The sequence below is a fragment of the Macaca mulatta genome, chromosome 9, assembly GCF_049350105.2.
Source record: "Macaca mulatta isolate MMU2019108-1 chromosome 9, T2T-MMU8v2.0, whole genome shotgun sequence".
Taxonomy (NCBI): Eukaryota; Metazoa; Chordata; class Mammalia; order Primates; family Cercopithecidae; genus Macaca; species Macaca mulatta.
The window spans coordinates 105,145,068-105,164,584 of record NC_133414.1 but is presented as its reverse complement, the minus strand read 5'-3'; the positions used below and the strand labels follow the sequence as shown (position 1 = coordinate 105,164,584).

The window sequence follows — 19,517 nt, the reverse complement described above, 5'->3', positions numbered from 1 at the left end:
GGGCTGGGTTGGGAAAGTGTCTATATATGTCTATAGCTGGTGCTAGGCTTGTGGCTTTACGTAGAATGACTTTGCTAACTTGTGTCATCGAGGTTGACGATTTTATCAGTTATTCCCAAGAAATAGTATAAACGTCAAGAAATGTTTCTCAAACCAAGGGAATCCAATGATAGCAACCGACGGAAGATCTAGGGAAGGTGGAACATATGGTGATAATGTCAATTGGGAATTTCTAATATCTAATATTCATATTATGCCATATCATCTATAGCATCCACCAGCTCTGTGGTTTTGTTCACAATGGGCTCATCCATCACCCGGTTCAACATTTCTCAAATGCACCCTGCCAGATGCTCCTGAGAAAAAAGGTTCTGTGATCCAATCACGTGGATGAATGCCAATTACTATTCACTCTTCTTGAAGAGGCACAATCCATATTAACATATTAAAGGTTCTGAAAACTTTGCTGTCGAAATTAAAATCCAGTTTAGCATTGCTTCCCATACTTATTTTGCTATGGAACCCTTTCTTCATGTAATACCTATTTAATCTGTCATAGAACTGGTACTCCACAGAATCCACTTTGGGAAGCCCCAATCTATTTAACTAGTGTGGGTGCAAAAATATTTTCTGCAGCCCACAGGGCTTCCTTTGCAGAGTGTGCCAGGGCACAACTGTCCTTTTTTGTCCACACCTCACCCCCAATCTCCAACCTTCCTTCCTCCTTTTTACTTTTTTCTCTATTTGGGTTTAGGTCACATGGATTCTTGGCTGTGGGCTAACTTCCCCACTGCCATTGCCTTGACACATTAAGTCCTCTTATCTAAGTCCTGCTTGGGGACCTTGGTCCAGCTGGGGTTCTGAGGGGCTCCCTCATCCCTACCTCTTCCAGGTATTAGAAGGGTCTGGAGACCCTCCAGGAGACAGATATCTACAAGGAAAGAATCTATCACCAAGGAGCATCCATGAGCAGCCAGCATGATTCAGATCCTCCTGCTTGGCTAGGGACACTGAAACTACTTTCCAAACATGGGGTCTGTTGTGGGTTTGTGTCCCCCCAAAATTTATAGATGTAATTCCTAACCCCAGTACCTCAGAATGTGACCTTCGGAAACACGGTTGTTGTAGACGTAAGTGATTAAGATGAGATCATACTGGAGTAGAGTGGGCCCCTCATCCAGCATGACTGGTGTCTTCTGAAAAGGGGGAATTTGGAGACAGGTGTGCACATGGGGAGAGCACTACGTGAAGATGGGAGCAGTGCCTCCACTACCCAGGAACTACCAGAAGCCAGGAGTGTGGCTTGGAACAGATTTTTCCTTAGTGCCTCAGAGGCAGCACAGCCCCGCCAACAGCTTGGTCTCAGGCTTCCAGCCCCCTGAATGTGAGAGAATCAATTTCTGTTGTGTAAGTCTATCCATGTGTTGTACTTTGTCACTGCCGCCCTGGCACACTCATCCATGGGGGAGAAGTCTCTGCTGCTTCTCCTCCGCATTCACCAGCAGTGGTTCCTGATCCAGCTCCCTCACAGTGGGAGGAGGTGGAGATACTGGAACTGATGTGCGGAGCCTCCCCAGTCCCAGGCCCTCTCTTTGTGGGGATGAGGTCGGTTCTCGTGGCACCCCAGTGGCTGTGTGGATAGACTGAGGACCCTTCTTCTGGTAGAAGTGTTTGTGTCCTCTTCCTGAGTTCCACAGTGTCTCTGACCTCTGACCATCACAGTCAGTAGGAGTGGTACTCTCAGCTTCCCTCTCAGGCCTCGTGCTCACGACTGACCCCTGACCAAGCAGTGAGGATGTCACCTGGCTGGGAAAGCATCACTGAGAGGGACAGTCCAAAGTCCTACCCAGAGGCAGAACGTGAGATCCCGATCCCTCCAGGACGCAGTCAAAGCTGCAGGCCTTCCCCGCCACTCAATCATGCTGCTTCCTCTGCATTTTGATTTGTTGCCATGGAGAGAAGCAGGATGCAGCTCCCTGCATCCAACACCAACAAAACCACTGTATCTGATAATTATTAATCAGATAGATAAGGGGTTTCTTAATCTTGGCACTACTGACATTTGAGCCAGATACTTCTCCTTGTGGGGGCTGTCCTGTGCGTTGTAGGATGTTCAGCAGCATGCCTGCCCCCTACCCACGAGATGCCAGTAGCAATCCCCCCAACCAAAAACGTCTCCAGACATTTCCAAATATCCCCTTGGGGGCAAAATCTCACACAGTTGAGACCCACTGAAATAGACCAACCTCAATATACTGATGCTACTCCGAGGTGCTTCCAATCCAAGGTCATTTCATTATTCAAGTGATTTTAGGTTTTTAAAATGTATTTACTATTGCCTGATCTCAAATATAAGAAAAACCTACAAAGAAAAAAAAAAGGCTAGAAGAAAATGTTAATCATGGTTGTCTCTGAATGCTGGGTAGTGAATTTGTGAGTGAATTGTCTCTCTATTTTTCTGAATGTTTCTTTTATTTGCTATAGTAAGCATGTACTAGCTTTATACTTGAAAATAATCTATTTGACTAGTGACCTAAGTATTTTCATGTTAAATGCAATAATAAGACCCTATTGTACACAGGATTAAAAAACTGGTTAAGTATAACCAAAGCAAAGTGATAAAGGAGAAAGAGGCACAGTTTAAATCTTGGCACTTCTACTCACTTAACTAGCCACAGGCATGCTGTTAGATCTGCCCAGCTAGGCTGAGCCAAGGCTGAGTGTAGGAATATTTGTAAAGCATCTAGAATAGTAGGGGTTCAATACATGGTGGCTCCCACAATTATTAGGCTCCCTTCTGGTTCAAGACTTGAGGGCCCTCTTTATCCTGTGCCTGTGCTGCTGCAAAGTCTTCTCCATAGAGAGTTACCAGCATGGACATGGAAGGCCCAGGAAAGCCTCCCTGGGTAAGTGGTTCCTTTTTCCCAACCCTTCCAGACTCAGGGATTCTTCTAGAAGAATAATTACAATTATCATTTATAGTATTATTATTTTATCCCACATTTTTCACAGATGGGCTTTCTTCTTCTCAAACACCCTATGAGTTAGGAATAATAATCCTCTTTTCAGAGATGGAAAACCAAGCTCAGAGAGGTTATGCAACTTCTCGAAGGCTGCACAGCTGGTAAGCAACAAGAGCCAGCATCAAATAGTCCAACCCATTCCACCTGTCTTATTTTAAAAGGCAATACAATTGAAGCTCAGAGAATGAAGTGACTTGTGCCCAAAGTCACTCAGCTAATAATGTCTCGAAGAACAGCCAGGCTCATTGCCACCTTCACAGCACATGCCCAGGCAGCTCTGATTTGAGGGAGAAGAGAGAGGATGCCAATTTCACTAAACAACATCACAGTTTAGAAAATAAAATTTGGAGGCCGGGCGCGGTGGCTCAAGCCTGTAATCCCAGCACTTTGGGAGGCCGAGACGGGCGGATCACAAGGTCGGGAGATCGAGACCATCCTGGTTAACATGGTGAAACCCCGTCTCTACTAAAAAATACAAAAAACTAGCCGGGCGAGGTGGCGGGCGCCTGTAGTCCCAGCTACTCAGGAGGCTGAGGCAGGAGAATGGCGTGAACCCGGGAGGCGGAGCTTGCAGTGAGCTGAGATCCGGCCACTGCACTCCAGCCTGGGTGACAGCGCGAGACTCCGTCTCAAAAAAAAAAAAAAAAAAAAAAAAAAAAGAAAATAAAATTTGGAGCCAGACAGCCCGAGTTCAAATTCTAGTTCTATCCTTACCCCAGCTGTGTTATTCCGAGCAAATTACTTAAAGTCTCTGGATTTTCTTTCTTTCTTTTTTTTTGAGACAGAATCTCGCTCTGTCGCCCAGTCTGGAGCGCAGTGGCACGATCTCGGCTCACTGCAAGCTCCGCCTCCCGGGTTCATGCCATTCTCCTGCCTCAGCCTCCCAAGTAGCTGGGACTATAGGCGCCCACCACCACACCCAGCTAAGTTTTTTGTATTTTTTAGTAGAGACGGAGTTTCACTGTGTTAGCCAGGATGGTCTTGATCTCCTGACCTCGTGATCCGCCCGCTTCGGCCTCCCAAAGTGCTGGGATTACAGGCGTGAGACACTGCACCCAGCTAAGTCTCCGGATTTTCATTTCTTCATCTCCAAGAAGAAAATAAGAAGATATTTAATAATAAATAATCCACATATGCACTTAGAATATTATAAGCAGTAGATAAACATTAGGTGTTAACAAATTTTGCACAATGAGCTACTAAAAAATTTGGCAGTGACTAAATCTTTTGTTCCTTTTACTGCCAAAAAGTATTTTTCCCATGATTTAAAGTAAACCACTATCATTGTGAAAAAATTGAAAAAGAGGGATATAAGTATAAAGGGAACAATAACAATCACCTGTAATGGCGACAAAATCAAAAACAACCACAAAGCCGGGCGCGGTGGCTCACGCCTGTAATCCCAGCACTTTGGGAGGCCGAGGCGGGCGGATCACGAGGTCAGGAGATCGAGACCATCCTGGCTAACACGGTGAAACCCCGTCTCTACTAAAAATGCAAAAAATTAGCCGGGCGAGGCGGCGGGCGCCTGTAGTCCCAGCTACTCGGGAGGCTGAGGCAGGAGAATGGCGTGAACCCGGGAGGCGGAGCTTGCAGTGAGCCGAGATCGCGCCATTGCACTCCAGCCTGGGCGACTAAGCGAGACTCTGTCTCAAAAAAAAAAAAAAAAAAAAAAAAAAAAAAAAAAAAAAAAACCACAAAAAGCTCTTTACTTTGGGAAATCTCAAACATAAAAATGAACAAAGGATAGTATAGGGAACCTCCATGTTCCCATCACTCAGCTTCTTTAAATACTAACTTTCAGCCAATCTTATTTCATTTATAGCCCCATCTGCTTCTCTCCTATTTCTACCTTCAACCTTTTGTGGCAAATCCCAGACATTGTATAATTTCATTTCCAGATATTTCAGCATACATCTCTGAAATATACAGATTCTCTTTTCTTAAATTATAATTCCAATATTATACCTTTTACAATTAATAATGTTTAATATTATATTACCAGGTCCAAATTTACTCTAATTGTCTCATAAATGTTAGTTTGAATCGGGACCCAAATTACATCCACATGTTGGATTGGTTCAGGTTTCTCAAATTTCTTTTAATCTATAGATTCCTCCTGCATCTCTTTTTTACTCCTTGTAATTCATTTGTTTAGGAAATTGAATTATTTGTCCTATAGAGTTTCCATAGCCTGGATTTTGCTGATTGCATCCTTATAGTATTAGTTCACATATCCCCTGGACTGTGTGTTTCTTGTAAATTAGAAGTTCTGTGTCAAGAATACATTATAGATGGTATGGTGGACTTCCACTGGGAGACATGTAATGTCTGTCTCTTAATCTCTCACTTTGAGAAGTGAACAGCCTTTGATGATCATAGCCCAGATCCACAAATTTCATCAGGGGTTACAAAAGAGTGGTATTTTAAACCCATCAGTACTTTCCATGTATTAGCTAGAATGTTTCTGTAAAGAAAAACTTACCTCATTGTGAGATATAGTTCGTCTAGGAAAAGCAAAGTAAATGCTTTTTTTCTTTTCTTTTCTTTTCTTTTTTTTTTTTTTTTTTTGAGACAAGGTCTCACTCTGTTTCCCAGGCTGGATTGCAGTAGTACCATCATGGCTCACTGCAGCCTCAACCTCCCAGGTTCACGCAATCCTTCCACCTCAGCCTCCTAAGTAGCTGGGACCACAGCTGCATGCCACCATGTCCAGCTAATTTCAATTTTTTTTTTTTTTTTTTTTTGGTAGAGACAGGCTCTCACTATGTTGCTGCCTGGTCTCAAACTCCTGGGCTCAAGTGATCCTCCTGAGCCACTGATCCCAGCAATGCTTGATTCTTTGTGGCCAACTTTCAAAATAAAGATCCTTGGCATCATCTAAAGTGACCAATGAGTTTTGTTGTTGTTTTGTTTTGTTTTTGTGTCATTATCCATTGGTATTTATATTATTAACTCAAAAACATTAAACATAGTTTACATGTTTTAGTCTATTGTAGAATGAATTATTAAAACTCAAATTATCTGAAGTTTTTCTTCTTTTTCTTTGTTATTAAGTAGTATTGGGATTAGTCGATCTTTAAAGGTGTGCTAGAATTTTCCTGCGAAACTGTTAGGGCCTGGTGCTTTTTGTTGGCGAGGTCTTCATTTCTTCTATGATAATTGGTCTGTTAAGACTTTGCGTCTCTACTGAGATCAATTTAGGTAAGTTACATTATTCTAGAAAACTATCCATTTCATCTAAGTTTTCATATATTTTGCATAGAGTTGAAAAAAACAGTCTCTTATGTTTTTGGTTTGGATTTCCTCTGCTTTGATGGTCCTACCCATCTACCCACACCCAGTATTTCTAATCTTATGTGTCCATTCTTCCTCTCATTTATCTTCTTGACCAGTTTAGTAGTTGCTTGGTATATTTTGTTGATTGTTTCAGCTTTAGGTTTAAGTTCTACTTTCTATTAATTTTTGCTTTCATCTTTATTAATTCCTTCCTTCTAGATTGTTTTGGCTCACTCTGTGGTTCTTGCTTTTTGAATGGGGCATTTAATTCGTTTATTTTCATTTTTACTGACATAGATATCTAATGCTAAACTTTTTCCTTTATTAATTGCATTAGTTGAATAGCCAGGACTTGATTATTTTTGTTTCCATTATCATTCTTTTCCAGAAATTCTGTAATTTCAAGTTGTTCTTCTATCTCTAACAGCTGCTTAATAACATGGTTTTTTCCTAATTTTCAGATAGAGTAGTCTTTTCAGTTTTTTTCTTTTTTCTTTTTGGTCTTTTTGGTTTTCTAATTTTGTTCATGCTTTGGTTTTTGTGGTTTTGTTTGGTTTTGTATTATTACCAGTTGGTATCTATATCATAAACTCAACAAACATAGTTAACATGTTTTAGTCTGTTGTAGAGGAAATTATGGTCAGAGAGTATTCTCTTTGTTCTTTGAAATTTAATGAGGTTTTCTTTATGACCCAAAGTGTAGTCATTTGAGAAGGTGTTTTTGTCACTATCGGGGTCCAGGTTTCTACATACTTCTTTAAGATCTACCTTATTGATTAAGTTTGTATCTCCTGCATCCTTATTGTCCGCTTGATCTCCCTGGGATTGACAGACATGGATTAAAATCAAGTATTTGGGTTTCCATTTCCCCTGCATCTTTAGTTGTTAGGTGCTTCAACGTTAATAACTTATGTATCTTCAATGTGAATTGTTACCTTTAGCATTCTAAAGTCTCCTTGTTGCCTCCTTTAGTGCTTTTTGGTTTAAATTCCATCTTGTCAGCTATCAAAATTGTAACTGCTTTTAAGTTTTAATTTGCATTTGTTTTAATATCTTTTTCTTTCTTTTTTTAACCTTTCAGGACCTCTTGTTTTAGGTGTGTCTCTCATGTAGAGCAGTGTTAAATTTTGCTACATTAGCCAATGTGGAAATTCTTTTTTTAGTAGGTAAATTAAGCCTATTTACATTTTTTGATATTATTGATACGTTTGACCTTGCTCTATCATCTTATTTTACCTTATTATTAACTTCAAAAATACTTTTTTATCCTTGAAACTTTTCTTCCAGCCTGTAAGCCCTTCACTGGGCAAAGTTCCACATAACTCGCTTTTCTTTCCACCATCCTTCATGCTGTTTTTGATGCTATTTTCTAGTTCACACTGATCATATATCCATCTTGTGATCCTAAAGCTTGGAAACCTCAGCCTGTTAAAACACTTAGAGTCAAAGCATTAGTCTGTGGCAGTGTGTTCCATCACGAATGAAGGAGTTGTTTAGAGAGACTCACCCAGGCTCGCTTGACATAGGAATGAACCCGGAGTTTGGAAATTAAAAGACAAAGGGTGTTAGGAGAGGAGAGAAATGCTTCTGGGAGCGTTTCCCTTTACTTAATGAATTACTAGGAGATTTGTGGCTACACAGCCCGTCCGGGTAAGTCTTTCAGCATGTGGACCCAGGAGTGTCATGGGCTTGCTCCACTATATCCTTGCTGCCCTTTCTGTGAACTGAGACACTTCCTGTCACCAGTTTATTTTCACTTCTCTCCTGGCAGCTGGCCACTGCAATCGGCATGCATTTGAAATCATTTGCTACTTACTTGAGAATTCACACTAGGGAGAAAGGGAAGAAAATAACCACTCCTGGGGACACCACAAAAGTCAACATTAATGAAAACTCATTTCCACTTTTTCTTTTTTTTTTTTTTTGCCACCCAAATGACTGTGGATTAACAGACCCAGAGAATGCCAAATAAACCGTAGGATAAGAGAAAGAAAAGTTCAAGTCAGTTGCAGGGGTGCCTTAATGAAGCTGCAATCCCTTTGCTAGCCTCGTGCAAGCCAGTCAGCTCCGCGGTCTATCACCCTCCCTGTTGGTGTTCAGCGCCAGACTCATCTGCCCCAGGCAGAAGTTGCACATGTCGGGATTTTCTTGGGATTTTTCCGAAGAGTTTTGATTTGGTCTCAGATGTGTGGGTTTTTGTTGTTTGTAAACTAGAAACATAGGAAGTTGAAACTGAGAGGAAACCTCAGAGGAAGGCAACATCACAGCAAGAGCTTTGGTTTAAATAGTCTAGGATTCAAATCATAGCTCTGACACCGTGTGACCTCTCTGAGCCTCAGTTTCCCCATCCAAAGGATGAAGAATATAACACAGGGTTTTTTCAAGTCTTAAATAAGTTAATTTAAGTCAGTGGTCCTCAGGTCAGCAGCATCAGTATCACCTGGAAACTTGTCAGAGATGCAAAATGTCAGGCCTCACCCCAGGCCCACCGAATCAGAAGCTCAGGAGGCAGGTTTTGCAACCTCTGACCGAAAAAGCCTCCAGGTGATTCTAATGCGTTTGATAACCACTGGTGTAACTAAAGTGTCTAGCACATAGTCAGCAACATAGTAAGTCTTAGATAAATGGTAGCTCTTTGCATTGTTATTATTTAGAGCTCAACTCAATCCTGTGTTTATGGCTGGATCAACAGGGGCCCAGGGAGGTAGCAGTTTGCTCAAGATCACAGTGAATTAGTTGAATTAGTGGCACAGCTGGGGTTGAACCTGTATCTTCTGGTTCCTTCCTGTCTCTTTCTCGCCTCCCAGGAGACAGCCATAGTTGACTTCTGTATGTTTTCTTCTATAATTTTAATGTGCATAGATATAGGTATACAATGTAATAGTTATATATTATACATGTATATAGTATGTATTGTCATTCATATAATATATATAAGGGGTGTGTGAGTGTGTGTTTAGTAACACAAAATTGGGATTACACTGACTAAATGGATTTAGAAGTCAAATAGTACTGCTAGGTTTATAATTTTTAAAATAACTCCATCTCTCCCCACTCCCAATTCTTGTTCCCAGAGGTAACTACTTACTATCTTTTCAGCTATTTCTTATATTTTACTCCATTTTTATAAATTACAGCTTATAGTACTTTCATGATTTTTTCATATTATCCATTAACTCTCAGCTATGGAGAATGAGGATTTAGGTACTGCCTAATTTCTTAGCAGTAGCTTACTGTGCACAGTTTGGTAACACCTAATGTTTGTTGAGTACTTATTATATGGCAGGTATATTCTAAGTGCAAATGTAGATTATTTGTTCTTAAACATATTCTTTTCTTCTTGCAGATGAGAAAATGGAAGCCCAGAGACTTAAGTAGTTTGCTCAGAATAACATACGCTAGCCCCTCAAAACGCATGCATACACTATAGTGGACATATTTTGAAGTACCTCATCTTATTTATTTATTTAGTTAGTTAGTTTTGAGATGGAGTTTTGCTCTTGTTGCCCAGGCTGGAGTGCAATGGTGCGATCTCAGCTCACCTCAACTTCCGCCTTCCAGGTTCAAGTGATTCTCCTGCCTCACCCTCCCGAGTAGCTGGGATTATGGGCATGTGCCACCACGCCTGGCTAGAAGCACCTCATCTTACATAGACTCCTTTAACTCCCTCTCATCTATCCATTATGGTGAGTTCCCAAAAGCCATCAAAGTCCTTACAGTAGGAATCTGGAATTGGAATGGAGAAAGAGTTAGAATTTCAGGCTGTCTGGAATTGTCATATGTGTGCATTTGGGCACTGTGGGTAACTCTTTGCATTTGCCCCATAGACTAAATATCAGAGAGATCTGGTATGCAGTGAGAATGACATAGAGGTCCAGAGAGAAGCAGAGATCCACAAAACAAGAAGATTTGTGCAGACTTCCCACTTCCTAACTCTAACCCCCCATGAAAGTTGGCTCATTCCTACTGTTTAATTTAGTAGAATGTCCCTGAATCTCAATAATAAATTGTCTATCTTTGCTTTAAAAGTTCAAGTGTGTTTCTGTTCCTTGCCCCCAAACAAGCTCTAATGATTATATGATCATACATAACAGTCCCAGCTTAAGAACCCCTGCCTTAGGCACAAGAGCAGGCACAGAGTTGATAAGAAATTGGGTATATCCCCATTCACCCAGCTGCAGTTTAAGGGGTAATTAGATTGGAAAACAGGACCATGAGAAATGGAGAGGACGGAAACATTTTCCAGCAGCATCTTGTAGATGGATGAGATCTCCATTCAGTGCTTGGTAGGACCAGAAATCCCAGGAGCAGTTACAGATGACTGGGACAAGGTCATGTGGAAATGTAGGATATAAGTATGGTTTCGAAGGTGTCTTGGATTCAAAAAGAGAAATTTGGAACTGTTGCAGCTCTTGTGATCTAGCTGGTTGGGAAAATCACAGAATAACTTTAAGTTTCTATTTCTTGTGAATCTGTTGATTCTTCCTCAAAGATCAAACCGGCTTTGTGCAACCTAATAAAATGAGCTCATTCCTGGTCCAGTCCAAGTCAGGAGCTGCTAGCACTGAAACAACAACCCAAAAAATAATTATACAATTTTTATCCCTCGCTCCTCCCATAGTTCTCCTGACACTCTCCAAATTCCCATTCTGAGAAGGCAACTATTTTATTTATCTATTTATTTATTTGTCTACATTATTTGTTGCATAGCAAATCACCCCAAGACTTAGTGGCTTAAAACAACTATTTATGATCTCTATGGCTTATATAGGCCAGAAATTTGGAAGTGGCTCAGCTGGCCAGTTCTGGCTTGGGGTCTCTCATGAGGCTACAGTCAAATGTTGGCTGGGGCTGCATCATCCAAAGGCTGTACGAAGGTTGGAGAATCCAATTCCAAGGTAGCTCACTCATGTGGTTTGCAAGTTGATGCTGGCTGTCGGCAAGAGGCCTCAGTTCCTCTCCTCATGGACTTCTCCACAGGGCTGCTTGAGTGTCCTTATGCCATGGTAGCTGGCCTTCCCCAGAGTGTGCATTGCAAATATTAGAGAGAGCCAGGTGGAAGCTATATCTTTTTAATGACAGGCTTGGAAGCCACATAGCATTACTTCTGCCACACTCTATGACATTCTATATTTTTTTTGTTTTCTGTTTTTTGTTTTTTGTTTTTTTTGAGATGGAGTCTCGCTCTTGTTGCCCAGGCTGCAGTACAGTGGCGCGATCTTGGCTCACTGCAACCTCCACCACCCAGGCTGAAGCAATTCTCCTGCCTCAGCCTCCCAGGTAGCTGGGACTACAAGTGCCCACCAACATGACCAGCTCATTTTTGCATTTTTAGTAGAGACGGCGTTTCACCATGTTGGCCAGGCTGGTCTCAAACTCGTGTCCTCAGGTGATCCACCCACCTCGGCCTCCCAAAGTGTTGAGATTACAGGCGCAAGCCACCGTACCTGGCCAACATTCTATGTTATAAGTGACTCACCAACGGCTGACATTCAAGGGGAAGGGAATTAAACTCTACCTCCTGAAGGAAGGTGTGTCAAAGAATTTGAAGACATACGTTAAAATCACCACAGTAACCAACGTATCTGTTTCCATGGAAATAGAGGAAAAACTACTACAGTTCTTTCTTTATTTAATATTTGAATACTTACAATCAGGGAGGGCTAATAGGATTCAGATCATGTGCCAATTCCCACCTGTTGCAAGTGGCTTCCAGAGGCACTGTACTGCAAAATATTCTGAGGGCATATCATGAAAGAGTAGTGCCATGGTTCATTTGCCATATCTGCCATCATAAACCCTATATATCCCTACACCAGAGTAGGGAGCACTGGCACATGAGCCCAGAATTTCTGTGACAGGTACTTAGCCCTGCGATAGGGACAAATATGAATAAGACACAGGCCTAGCTCTCCAACTGTTTACAATCTATTTATTGAAGACTATGATGAACATAGTGAGCTATTCACTAAATTCCAGTACTCCCTTTGTTTCATAGTGATAAAACTATAGCTAGACACATGGGTACCCAGTGGATACATGTCCTAGTTTCTTATAGAGTTAGCTGTGGCCACGTGACTAAAGTTTTCTCCAAGGTAAGTAGAAGTGATAGATGCCACTTCTGCTCTGGTGCCTTAACACTGGCTATACCTAGGAGATGGTAAAGAAAAAATATGGAAAGAACTAAAGTCCCTGAATGACTGTATGGACTACAGGCACCAGCCAATCTGAAACCTGCTTCCTGAGTTTTTACATGAGAGAGAAATACATGTTTCTGTTCTTTAAGGAACTGGTCTTGGAGATCTCCTTCTTGTAGCAATTAATACAACACACACAAATGAGACATATAATAAACCCTGCAAAGTCTTCCTACAGTACAAGATAATCACACAAAAGACATCATAACCTCATGTAAGGACCAAATGAGTCATACTGAATATTGATGATACAAATTTAATAGCAATAGAACCTAATTGTAAACAGTAACTACTCATAGAATTCTGAAAGTTAAATGAGATAATATCTACGAAGTGCTTTGGATAGTGTACAGAATAATGTAAATGCTCAATAAATTTCAGGATGTTGTTCACATAAATTCAGTTATAAACACTGGTGGGGTGTGTTTTGGCACAAAGCATATATAACAAGAATCAGACTTTTTTGTACTTAAACACAAATTCTGTCCCATTACTTCGTTTGTTTTCTGGGGCAGGTCTATTCCTTGCCCATTAATCTGTTTATCTGATACGAAACCAGGACGATGTCTGAGTCAAGAAAGCTAATGTACAGCACAGATGTGGCCTTGGTCTCTAAGGAATTCATCGCAGGCGCAGGAGAGATGAGTGAAAACCTGTTCTTGACATTGAAAAACTAAAACCATGGAAGGAATTTAAAGCATTAGAAGTAAAAGCAGTAATTCTATGTCTGAGCCAAGTCTAAGTATTGGATGTGTATTAACGTTCATAAGCAGAGCTGCTGTATAACCAGCAATTTTTTCATGAAGATATGCACTTAGTGGAGAAGCACACAGTGCACAAATATATGACAGCAGAGAGTGCCCCTTCCCTGCTTCTCAAAGATCCCTCAGGAAGAAGAGTACAACGCAATTATTAGGAATTATATACTTGGTTCTTCCTCCGCATTACGAAGAAAGGCACTTTTTACCTTGTTCCTTCTGTGTGTTCTTTTGAGGCAGGGGACTCGGACAGTCACGGGACTAATATGTGAGAAATCGAGAGGAAGGTTGGAGGTCATGGCTGTGGGAAATTAGATGGAATATGTGGTCAGTTCCTCCTCTCACTGAGCTTACAGTCTTATGGGAAAGACGGATGCTCACACAGGAAAAGACAGAAGGTACAAATTATACACCCACAGCTAACAAATGGTTAAATCTCACAGCCCGGCCTGAATGTTACAGGAGGCAGAGAAAGGATCATGCATTGTGAACTAGGTTACACCCATTAAATATCAGAGCTGGAAGGCACCAGTGGCTTGGTATTGGTTTTTTCTTCTTGCAATTGGTAATAGCTTATTAGTCTAATTCCTGCTTGTATTGTATAACAATGCACATTCCAGAGCCAGGTAGAGAAAAAAAATTTACCATGGATCATTTTTGGTCTGGCTGGTAAGAAGAGGAAGAGGGGCTTATAAGAGAAAGCAAAGAGAGAACTTTTGTGTCTCTTCGGGTGCAATCCCTCAAAAAACACCCCCAACCCACCCCATACCGCCTCTCCAGCCTTGGGTTGATTCTATTCTAGCTTCTATTCAAAGGGGATCAAATGAACCCATTTAATGTGTCATATGGCGTTCCAATATATTTGTTTTCACTTGTATATACGCTTTCACAGGATTTCTCTCTGGGATTTGAAACTTTCAGTGCTGCCTTCCATTCCAATGATGACTTTGTCTTTTGAAAGTCTAAGAAATATCCCTTCAGCTGGATTTGAGATGTGAGAGAGTCAAGTTGGGGTAAAAAAATTTTTTTAGCTTAAAAAAATTCTCAGACATTTTTTGCTAAGCCATAAATCAACAGTGGTTGAATTAAAACCGATCAAGCTTGGCTTGGGTTTAGACCTCCATGAGGTCTCTGGCTAAGCTTGAAGGGGAAAAAAAAATAAGTTAATACTAAAAAAGAAAAAAAAAAAAAGGCTCCTGTGCACATCCAGTTGGAAGAGAGCAAATTCCACTTAATGAGAATCGGCCCTTTTAATCACCACAACAAATGTATCAACATAGCATTTCTTCCTGTTGGCCCCAAACCTGGTTTTCTGTTCTTTTCTTTACACATGGACCAAGACTGATAGAGAAGAAAATGGAACTTGCTTCGAGAATCCAGAGCCCATCTTTCAGAAACCGTGGCTCAGCCAGGGAATTGGTATCTAATCTGTAATATCAACTTCAGTGAGAACATAAATTGGTTGGTTCCTTGGTCTCTGGCTTCAAGGAGCAGCTTACAGACAGGGCGTCAAAATGGTCCACTCCCCAAGACGGAGTGTCTGGGCTGGATGCTGGAAGGAGTCTTCATAGCATCCTGGCCCTCTCTCTTTCTCCTCAGTGGGTCAAATCTAACAGAAACATCTTTGTTCATAAGGCCAAAATCTAAGCAGAAAGTCATTAGAAAGTCACCTGTGATTTTTCAGGGGTGGCATCTTCATAGAACCACGGTCTCAACTGTTTTGATTGCAAATCTTTTGGGCATTTCTCTGAAAAGCAACATAAAAAAGATTTCCAGAGCCATTGAATTTTTGAGGATACGTATTACTTCTCAGGCACTACAAGCATTTGATTCTGTGGGTCCCCAGTGTTGGAACTTGTACAACTTATGTAATGTAATCATTTTATAATTGCATGTGGGTTTTCTTCATGGTTTCTTTCTATTTTTTGGTAATTGTATTATCCAGGTTTAACGTTCGGGAACATATCTCAAAAGTAGCCCTACCCCTACCCCGACCTCCAGTTCTAACCATCAGTTGATCTGCCTTGCTTTTTTTTTTTTTTTTTGGCTAATGTAATGAGCAAAACAGTACTTTCATGAACTATTTAGACTATTTAAGTCCTGGAAAGCTAAAACTCAGAGAGATAGCTTGCAAATGTTTATATAATACAGAAAAATATCTATTAAGCTTAAAAATCTCTAGTTAATTCACTTGTCAAACATAACTGTAATAACATCACATAAAGAAAATGAAAAAGTTAAAGTACCAAAATAGGCTAGGTCTCTGACCTTGACTGTGAACCTATTGCTTTGGCTCTTTTAAGCAGAATTTCAAATGGAGAGGTCTTTAAAAGCACATCAACACTATTTTTTCTTTCTTTTTTTTTTTTTTTTTTTTTTTTTGAGACGAAACTTCGCTCTTGTTGCCCAGGCTGGAGTGCAATGGTGCAATCTCGGCTTACCACAACCTCCACCTCCCGAATTCAAGTGATTCTCCTGCCTCAGCCTCCAGAGTAGCTGGGATCATCACAGGCACACGCCACCATGCCCGGCTAATTTTTTTTATTTTTAGGAGCGATGGGGTTTCTCCATGTTGGTCAGGCTGGTCTCGAACTCCTGACCTCAGGTGATTCGCCCGCCTCAGTCTCCCAAAGTGTTGGGATTACAGGCATGAGCCACCATGCCCGGCCACATTAACACTATTTAGCTGCCTAGAAGGTGGCTAAAAATCACTGTGTCTTTGACGTACTTGCTAATTCTTTCTAGGTTCTCAGGGCATCAAGTCTCTGCTTTCTTTTTCTGAAACAGCCTCAAAAGTCCAGAAGCAACCCTCTCTTACTCTTTTCTTTTTTCTCTGTATCTTCTCTATCGTTTGTAGCAGAAGCCTATAATGTCATTTCACTTCTGTAGTTTCCAATTCTCTTCCTCCACATATGTAAATGCACAATGAATTATGATTAGGCAGAAAAAAAGCAACCAGATATGGTTTATCTACATTAAATGTAGGCATCCACCAATTCACAAATTAAATCTATTTCAAAAGTATGTTATTGGGGACTTAACATGCTCCGCTCCACCCCACCCCACAGAGACTGTGTTACACATGATATATACAGTCTACATGGCTCACGGAAGTATGTTTGCTTTTATTATCAAGCTGAGATAATATTACTTGTCTTCTAGTTTCCCATTATTTCTTTGAGTTACTCCTGGAATTCCAAATTCCAATGAGAAATCCAAACACAGGAATTACATCTTTCCCAGTGTAACCCCAGAAACTAGAAGAGAACTTCCCCTCCTCAAATGCTACATCTAATGCCTCAGTAGCAAAAAGAAATGTTTCTATCTGCTCTTCTTTCCCCCATACCAGTTCAAAGCCAAACGAGGAAGCATTAGAGCATTGTGAATAAGAGCTGAACATGGTTTCTAGCTCTGCTACACACTACCAGTGGGAGCTTCAGGAAGTTGTGAAATCTCTCTGAACTTCAGTTTCTTTCTGTCTAAATGACAATGATAATATTTCTCTCTGCCCTAAAGTAAAGATAACAATACCCACCCACTGGCTTGTTAGAATTAAATTAGATAATGTATAGAACATCTTTAACGCACTGTAAGTGCCTGACGAATAGCAGCTAGGATTTTCACCCTCCTGATCCTGAGACCATGTGGTGGTGGGGAGAGTTCACTTCATCTGTGAGTCAGGAGCCTACCCAGGCCCACCTGTACAGTGAACCCTTTCCCCCAATAACTGCAAGTCAAACATAGGCAGATTTCTTCAGGTTAAAAAAAAAAACCAAAAAAAACACTGGTTGTGTTTACCAATAGGGTTTGGCAAGCCACAGCTGCCAAGCCCTCCTGCCAATCGGGTCCAGCCACAAGCCAAACTGGCAGTAAATGCAGGACCCTCGGCCAGAATGGGGAGCTGGGGGAGAATAGGGGAACGCAACTGGTCAAACCTGTTTGACTTTCCTTAAATGAAAGAAAAATGGTGAGATCGGCACAATTGATGATGGCTGAAAAATAAACATTTAGGGCATCTTAACCACTCTTTAAATATTGATTCCATTGCTGGGTCTATTTTAAAAACAGTTTCAAGATATTATGCAGGTCAAGATTTTCCAATCTGCAGAAAGCAACCCATTAATACAGTATAAAATCAATTTAATGGGTTGCTATTGGCGTTTAAAAAATAATAATTAATTTTATAGAGACAAGGTCTCACTATGTTGCCCAGGTTGGTCTCGAATTCCTGGCCTTGATTGATCCTCCTGCAGCAGCCTCTCAAAGTTCTGGGATTACAGGAGTTAGCCATCAGTCTGGTCAGCATTTTTCAAGGAAATGGAATAGAATAGAAAACAACAGAATGCACCAAAACAAAGTAATGTTGAGTTTTGTTTCATGAAACTGGGTTAAGACACAAAATGAATTTTTATTGTGTGCTGCAGTTAAAAATTTTGAAAGTCACTGATATAGACTGTTTTGCTTATAGTTCTTAGAAAGGACAATTTTGCTAAAATATTACCTACATTCAGCAAGAACAAGTTTTATTTTTAAAGTTCTTCACAGAATCAAAAGTACTGCCTCTGCTTAAAAAAAAAAAAAAAAAAAAAAATTGGGGCACCAACAACTTGAGTTCTTGTCCAGAAAAAACTATAAACTTTCTCTTAGATTCTGAGAGGCTTTGGGATTCAGTTGTCCAGACAGACTATCAAGTCAAACAAAATTGGGATTTACCAGAAAAGTAAAGCAGATGTGGTTATATAAATAGTGATCCAAATGCAGAGGATTAATTGGAATCTCATTGAAAAATGGGAGAAAATGATCCCTATGAATGAGAATGATGGGTGGGGGGTAAATGGGACCTTCTTCTAATGGTATCTGGTACATAACAGGTACTCAATGAATATTTTTGAATGAATGAAAATGATCGTGTTACAGGGATAACCAGCCATGACTTTCAGATTGCACTGGAGTGGGGCTGGGGGTGTCCCAACCCACAATTCTTGAGAAGTTTGGCCACTAAAATGACATTTAGCAAGAGTGATGAAAAATAATGCTCTGAGTGAATACATATTCTGGGTGTGAGAGAGAGTTAGTACCTGGTGTTGGTTATTCTCTGAATTCCACCCACCCCTGCCCCACCCAATTCATTCTCTACTTTTTTTGGCCCTGTTCTGTATCCTGAGTGACTGACCTTCACCTCTGGCTTCCAGTTGGATTTGGTCAGCAGAGATTAGCAGGCTGGAAAAGAAAGAGGTCAAGATATTTCTTCTCTGTTCCTATTCCACTTCAGCACCCTGGTTCTCATAGAGGCTACATCCCTCCAAGACAATGGACGCCACCAGCTCCTTCCTCCATGGCTGTCCAGCCCTCTCCAGCAACAATGCTTCCTTTCCTTGTCACTTAAGGCCCCGGTATAGTCATGGATCCCCACTACTGCTAGTCTTTAGATGCCTCAGTTTCCCTTGGGAATTCCCTCAACACTGATCACTTCTCTATAATTGGTCATTTCACAAAGTCTCCTAATTTGAACCACCTGAGACTTATTCTGTTTTTGGACCCTGAGAAGTCCTGTATTTAAAGCATACATGAATTAACATTTTTTAAAATTGAAGAATGGCACCAAACTCATAAGCCAAGAACGTTTCGAAACACCATTTCTTCTATCTATAATAAATAAAAAGGCAATTTAAGCTCTTAAAGTGTTGGACTTGTTGTTATTAGTGTTTGGAAGAGAAGAGTGAGCATTTCAGTGGCTGGGCTTCTGGTTGTTTGGTTTCTGGATAAAGAGAAATGTCTTGTGATGTGACATGAGACTTGGTTAGGCCCATTGGGCTGGTTGTCCAGGAAAGTCCGGGAGTGGGATTACACAGGCCTTTGGGGTGAGAGAATTTCTTAATGGGAAAAATTTGGTGGTAACTAGGGAAAGGGGAAGATGAATCTGGCTACCTTTCCCCCAGAGTTTCAGCGAGGAAGGGAAAATAAAAGAACAATCTTCAAGAAGAGTGCAGTGGGCAACAGCATGGCTGGAAGAAGTTCCTGGAAAGAGGCTGAACATGGTCTACACGGAGGATTCACCAGAGCCTTTCATGGCTGCAGTGGTGCTTGCCTCTCAGTCCCTCTCTTTTCTTTTATTCCTTTCCCCTTGGTGATATTGGCATCAGTACCACCTATTCCAGCCACCAGATGAACCCAGTCTCCCTCTTTCAGCAATAGCTTTCCTTTTCCTTTCATTTTCTTTGAGACAGGATCACACTCTGTCACTCAGGCTGGAGTATAGT

At 41.0% G+C, this 19,517-nt stretch overlaps 1 long non-coding RNA gene across 1 annotated transcript in view; it reads right to left on the bottom strand.

The window, feature by feature from the left end:
* Nucleotides 1–11,434: 11,434 nt before the first annotated feature.
* The window catches only part of LOC144331203 (uncharacterized), a 52,329-nt gene continuing 44,246 nt past the window's right edge, over nucleotides 11,435–19,517 (bottom strand). The window contains exons 2-3 of the long non-coding RNA XR_013398167.1: nucleotides 14,928–15,004; nucleotides 11,435–13,558 (exon numbers count right to left, since the gene is read on the bottom strand). This is a non-coding gene — a long non-coding RNA (uncharacterized LOC144331203). The remainder of the gene's footprint in view (nucleotides 13,559–14,927; nucleotides 15,005–19,517) is intronic.